This window comes from Solanum verrucosum, unplaced genomic scaffold (genome assembly GCF_900185275.1).
Source record: "Solanum verrucosum unplaced genomic scaffold, falcon-dt-bn FXZP01000049.1, whole genome shotgun sequence".
In the NCBI taxonomy this organism is placed as follows: domain Eukaryota; kingdom Viridiplantae; phylum Streptophyta; class Magnoliopsida; order Solanales; family Solanaceae; genus Solanum; species Solanum verrucosum.
In genome coordinates, this window is record NW_026020221.1 from 5,553,244 (window position 1) to 5,560,496 (window position 7,253).

Below are 7,253 nucleotides of genomic sequence, written 5' to 3' on the forward strand. Positions count from 1 at the left end.
ATTTGGGAAGTGGGTTCTTTGAGATTGAGTACACTAAGTTAATTCAATATCTTTTTCTTTAATGTTATCGTGTCGGAACGTGACACTCCGATCCAAGAATACCGTATCGGAACGTGACACTCCGATCCAAAATATCATTAATTTATCATTTATTATCACCACTTTTCAATTCATTAACAATATTTCATCAAACCTTCTTTATTCAAGGCATCACTTCGATAGAGAGGGTTCAAAATTATAAATTCCACGGTCTCAGGATTTCAGACCAATCACAAACCACACAACCAAGCAACACAATCACACCATCAAGCACATAGAGAACTTCACAATATCATTCAATCACTATTAAGAGTTTATCTATCAAATAGAATAAACCATTATAACCTACCTCCACCGAAGAGCCGAAGTCAAGCAAGCTACTTTTTCTTTCCTCAATGCCTCCGAACCTTTCCAATCTATTAAGTATATATAATTTGTAAATTAACGAGTATATAAACACCCAAAACTAAAATTAATTTCCTAAAGTTCAAGTCTAAGGGTTTTCTAAATTCTTCCAATTAGCATAACTTTAATGAAGTTTAAATAATACGAGACACATAATATTTAATTATCTATCTCAATACATCAAAATATAATTTATAATAGAATAAAAACATTTTAATGTTTAAAAGTTCAAGCCACTGGTTTCAATGAACACCTACACTTTAATACTCCAATTCTTTACATGATTAATGTTGTGGCCTGATTAACTTTTCTCTCAGCATTCATCTAACATCAAATACTATACATATGCACACTTCCACTTTATAATATAATATAATATAATATAATAATAATTAAAGTTGAGGCCACTGGTTACGAAACCAGTGGCACTACCTCTGAACCAGTCAGTACGTACAAATCCTACCACTGAAGAAAGCCACTGATCACATATAGTACTCTTCAAACTACACTAATTAGAATAGTCCAATCAATTCTATAAATGTAGTTACAAATAGTCCAAAATATCCATTTAGAATATTTCGAAAAGAGTATTCTATAAAATAAAAAGTTCTAGTACTCAAAACGATCAAATGGGATCGTTACACATATAAATAATGTCTTTATTAAAACTATTTAGATAAAATTTCTAATAAGTCCATCTGAGTTACATATCAACCAGTTTTAAAATGAATTGAACTAAGCAAATCAAAATAAACTTAATTAATGAAATGTGTGGATTCTTAATATGTGAAAATCTAAACGGATCGGACAGATCTTAATTTTATAGGTTGATTTTGCCATCCCAATAAGCCACGTAAATTAGGACTAGGAGAGTATACATCATATAATATACATATTGTACACATAATTAATGTGTAATTTTATATAAGAGCACAAATTACACATTTAGCCGATCAATCGTAAAAATAACAGTCGCTAGCCAAATATACAAATTATATATATATAAACTTATGTCATTTTCAATATCTCCTCAACTATATAGGTCCAATAAGACTTCTTCGTACTATCAAATTATTAGACCTAAATCTTGCTAAAAGAGAAACCAAATCTTGCACAAAACCTTCACTCTCACGTCAATATAATTTAGTATAAAAAGTAAGCTATTTAATTATTAAAAACTACCCAATTAATTCTATAAATATAGTTACAAATAGTTCAAAATATCTATTTAGAATCATTTGAAAAGTATTCTATGAAATAAAAAGCTCTAGTACTCAAAACAACCAAATGGGTCGTTACATTAGTTATCAATTTACCAATCATTCGTCCTCGAAAGATCAAAAGAAAGACGAGGCAGAAAAGGCAGATGTCTTAGCGATTCCTTCCAAATGTTAGTACCCAATAGGCTTCATCTCAAAAGTATCAAACCAACCAATTGGAGATATACACCTCCTCCCATACAATGCCTCAAATGGGGACATCTCAATACTCTAATGATAACTTATTGTTGTATGTAAACTCAACTAACAACAAAATTATTCTCAAGTGGACTCTCCAACTGACCGATTCTTCCACTAGACCCTTAACACAACCATCAGGACAAATATTTTCTACCATAACCATGATAAAATCCTGAATCAATATTGGCTACTATCAGGAGTGAACCTGAACCAGCCACCACACTCATAATGCACAAACCACCATAGATCTTATTAAGATTTTCTTCTCATAACATAAACTTTCACAAGCTTAAGCTATAAAAATTTGATCTTTAGACATCAAGTACTCATCAATAGAATTAAACTTGTTTAACCCAAAGAAGAAAATGATCAAGTAACTACCCCTCGAGTGATACACCCAAGCATACATAACCTCTAACAACACTGTTGAAATGCTAAATCAGTAGCTATTATAGACAAACCTTAAGAATGACAAAACTAGACCCCATGGTCACCACATTCAATCACACATAGCCAAAATATGATACGATGATGAGATAAATCTTAAGTCTATTGAACAACTGTAAATTTTCATTATACCTCTACTATAAATTCTCATAAGCAACGGTGTGTGTAGAATTACTAGTATACTTCAACTATCCCAAACAACACCAAATCTTCCATAATTGAAATGAGCAAGTCTAACCAAAGATGCCACCCTACCAGGAAAACAATCACATAATTGGTACACCCGATCCACTACTAGGGTCTCACTCATAGAATTGAAAACATGCATGAGAATAGGTAGTGAATCATACTCCAAATCATGTCCCAGACTAAATAGGTGGTCACATAAGAATGTTCAGAATAAAGGTCGAATAACTCAAGATACTCCTTACATAGTGCTCACATCAAACATTTCTATTCATCTGACTTTATCTCCTTGATTTTTAGCCACCCACAATCAACCAGTCTGGTCCTTATTACAATAATACACAAATTCAATTTATCAACCCTACATACTTCTCACAGTACTCCATTGAAGCCAACACTCTTAATACTAACAAAAATCATAACTACACCCTCCATTTACCTTACTCTCAAACTGTCACTCGTATAAAAGTCTACTTAGAAAACACATTGTCGCCTCTAAAATTTTCAAATTATGGCTCCCTCTCTTTCCATTTAAATATACTCTCCTAGTCCTAATTTACGTGGTTTATGGGGATGGCAAAATCAACCTATAAAATTAAGATCTGTCCAATCCGTTTAGATTTCGACATATTAAGAATCCACACATTTCATTAATTAAGTTTATTTTGATTTGCTTAGTTCAATTCATTTTTAAACTAGCTGATATGTAACTCAGATGGACTCAGAATTTTTATCTAAATAGCTTTAATAAAGACATTGTTTGTATGTGTAACGATCCATTTAGTCGTTTTGAGTACTAGAACTTTTTATTTCATAAAATACTCTTTTCGAAAGATTCTAAATGGATATTTTGGACTATTTATAACTACATTTATAGAATTAATTGGGTAGTTTTGGCTTATGTACGTTGTTCTCCAATACAAGTTACTGATTATTTCTTGGTGGTATCATGTTATATAATTGTATGGTTATAAGAGTATTATATTGTAAATTATTAGTGCAGTTTGAAGAGTACTATATGTGACCAGTGGCTTTCTTCAGTGGTAGGATTTGTACGTACTGACTGGTTCAGAGGTAGTGCCACTGGTTTCGTAACCAGTTGCCTCAACTTTAATTATTATTATATTATATTATATTATAAAGTGGAAGTGTGCATATGTATAGTATTTGATGTTAGATGAATGCTAAGAGAAAAGTTAATCAGGCCACAACATTAATCATGTAAAGAATTGGAGTATTAAAGTGTAGGTGTATAGGTGGAGGTGTTCATTGCCACTGGTGGCTTGAACTTTTAAACATTAAAATGTTTTTATCTTATATTTTGATGTATTGAGATAGATAATTAAATATTAGGTGTCTCGTATTATTTAAACTTCATTAAAGTTATGCTAATTGGAAGAATTTAAAAAACTCTTAGGCTTGAACTATAGGAAATTAATTATAGTTTGGAGTGTTTATATACTCGTTAATTTACATATTATATAGATTTGAAAGGTTCGGAGGCATTGAGGAAAGGAAAAGTAGCTTGCTTGACTTCGGCTCTTCGGTGGAGGTATGTTATAATGGTTTACTCTATTTGATAGATAGACTCTTAATAGTGATTGATATGCATTGAATGCTATTGTGAAGTTCTCTATGATGGTGTGATTGTGTAGCTTGGTTGTGTGGTTTGTGATTGGTCTGAAATCATGAGACCGTGGAATTTATAATCTTGAACCCTCTTTATCGAAGTGATGCCTTGAATAAAGAAGGTTTGATGAAATATTGTTCATGAATTGAAAAGTGGTGATAATAAATGATAAATTAATGGTATTACTGGATCGGAGTGTCACGTTCCGACACGGTATTCTTGGATCGGAGTGTCACGTTCCGACACAGTATTATTGGATCGGAGTGTCACGTTTCGACACGGTATTCTTGGATCGGAGTGTCACGTTCCGACACGGTATAATTGGATCGGAGTGTCACGTTCCGACACGGTATAATTGGATCGAAGTGTCACGTTCTGACACGGTAACATTAAAGGAAAAATATATTTAATTAACTTAATGTATTCAATCTCAAAGAACCAATTTCCCAAGTGAGCGTGGTGTGGAGGCACAAGTCCCCATATGTGTGCTGGATATTGTGATTGATTGTGTACTGCCTTCAGTTGTCACTTGTTCATGATGTTTATTGCTTGTCACCTGCTAAGTGTCATAGTTGATTTTATACTATTATTCATTGCTTATTAGTTTCTATTTTGGGTTGGCCGATGATACCTACACAGTACGTGTTCCTTGTACTGACCCCTACTTGTGTTTTCTTCATTTTTCTTTTGTGGAGAGCAGCAAGTGTACCATCGACTTCGACTCGCCCTCAGCTCTAGCCGGTCTACAACACATCATATTTCAGGGTGAGCTATTACTTCTAGCTCATGCTGGATTCTCTCAGTCATGGCAAGATGTCCTTAAATTTCAGACATGGACCATCTTATTTACTTATGATGGTGTCTTTAATACTCTTATACTTGATATTTTGAGAACAAATAACCTTGATGTGATGACTTTCAGGTTTTCGAGATAATGGGTATTAGGCTTTAAAGGTTGATTTGATTGGTGCATTTAACACGTTTTGAGCTTCCGCATTTTATTGTTTTTCGTGATTTAATTATTAATATATGTTGGGGTTTGAATTTCTTGGCTCGCCCACTTAGGAGGTTAAGTGTGGGTGCCACTCACGACTCGTTTTAGGTCGTGACAAACTTGGTATCAGAGCCTTAGGTTCGTTGATCTCATTAAACAAGGACATGTCTAGTAGAGTCTTGCGGAACGGCATGAGTACACCTTAACTTTTCTTCGAGAGGCTACACTCATCCCATTTAAGATACCTTGCAATCGGAGAAAAATATTCTTACTCTCACCTCTTTCCGAAGGCTACACTCATCCCATTAATTTTATTTCATTTTCATTATGACTCTACCTCCTTTAAATTTTATTCGAGCGGTGCCCCAATATCTCTCAAAACTTTCCACACAACTACATTACTCACTAAATAGTAGAAAATCGCAACCTTAGATACTCACAAGTCATAACTACCATACAAAAATTATGTAACCAACAATTTGTATTCAATAGTTGCATCTCAATTACAATCCATCACTAACTCGTATTACCATGATACTCAGTAAGCCCATGTCATCACTATGAAGTCAACATTTTCATCGACATGACACATCAATCCAGTTATAGCAATCAGATCCAAAGGACTAAACCAAATTTTATACACACTCTCTAACTAAAATCTTCAATTGCATTTGTCCAAGTATACTCACTAACTTGCTTTATCCATAATTTTGTCATTCCGGTATCAATCTACTCATTTGGAGCTTAAGATAAAATCACTAGTCCTAGAGCCCTCAAGATAGACTTCACTACCTAATACATTAATACCGTACCAACGATCCACCACTAAAAACTTCCTTAAAATAATGTTTAACTCAAGCATCTGTAGTAACAAACTAGTTGGTTTCTCAAATGTGAATGTAACACTAAATCTTATTATCTGAACATCTCATACAACTGATAACTCCTTAAGTAGTTAGTATTCCCACTTGACAATCAATGTATTCATTTCCATTTAACACTAGAACCACATCGTGAAAGTCTGTTAGATCCATCACACATTATACTTATCGAGAAGATCGCACACCAATAGCTAACACATTTCTATCCATTAAATAAATTCAAAACATTATCAAATTTATTCTTAGATCAGGTCGATAACAAAGATAACACACTTCATAACTTAAACCCAGTAAGCATCAATATTATTGTAGTAATTGTATCGTGACCCTCTTTGATATACGCTCAACCTATGAAATCGTAATAGAGATTATGCCCTCAATTGATTCAACATAATTTCATTATTCGCTAAGCAACCCATATATGTTATGATAACTTTATTAACTGTATTTTCCAAAGTAATGGTATTCATTATCTAGTCGTCCCTTGTGAACTTCTTGAATGTTGTCACCTTGGCAAAGTCATCTTGCTGCACCCCATTTACCTCATATCTCTCAAAATCCAGAGAATATACTTCTCCATGAAGAAGCCAGAAAAAATTGCCCCAGTCATAGGTAATGCCCTTATTGGTCGACAATCAACATGAGACCGCCACAATATTTTGGCGTCTCCCTGAAACTTGTATGTCACAAACTCAACAACAAGCCTCTATACTATATTTATCTTACGAAGTAGACCATAACAATCAACAAGGAGATAATAGACATCTTCATATTAAGCCCGTGAAGAAAGAAGTTTAAACTTTAAGAACTTAATTTTTTTTTTAAAAACTCATGTTGGCCACTAGTCATTACAGGCCTTATAGTCAATTGGGAAAATATGCTTATATTCAAGGATGCATTATCTCTTTTTAGTGTTTCCACTTCTTCTGCTCTAGTACTAACCATGTTTGAAATAGAGTGAAGAAGATGAGATACCAATTTGTATCACCTAGATACCAATTGGATTCCAGTAATAGCATGGAAGAAAGTATGAATAGAGTTTTCCTAAAGTCCTATAGCCTCTCGAAGAAAAGTAAAGGTGTACCCATACCGTTCCGCAAGACTCTATTAGACATGTCTTTGTGTAATGAGATCAACGAACCTAAGGCTCTGATACCAAGTTTGTCATGACCTAAAACGAGTCGTGAGTGACACCCACACTTAACCTCCTA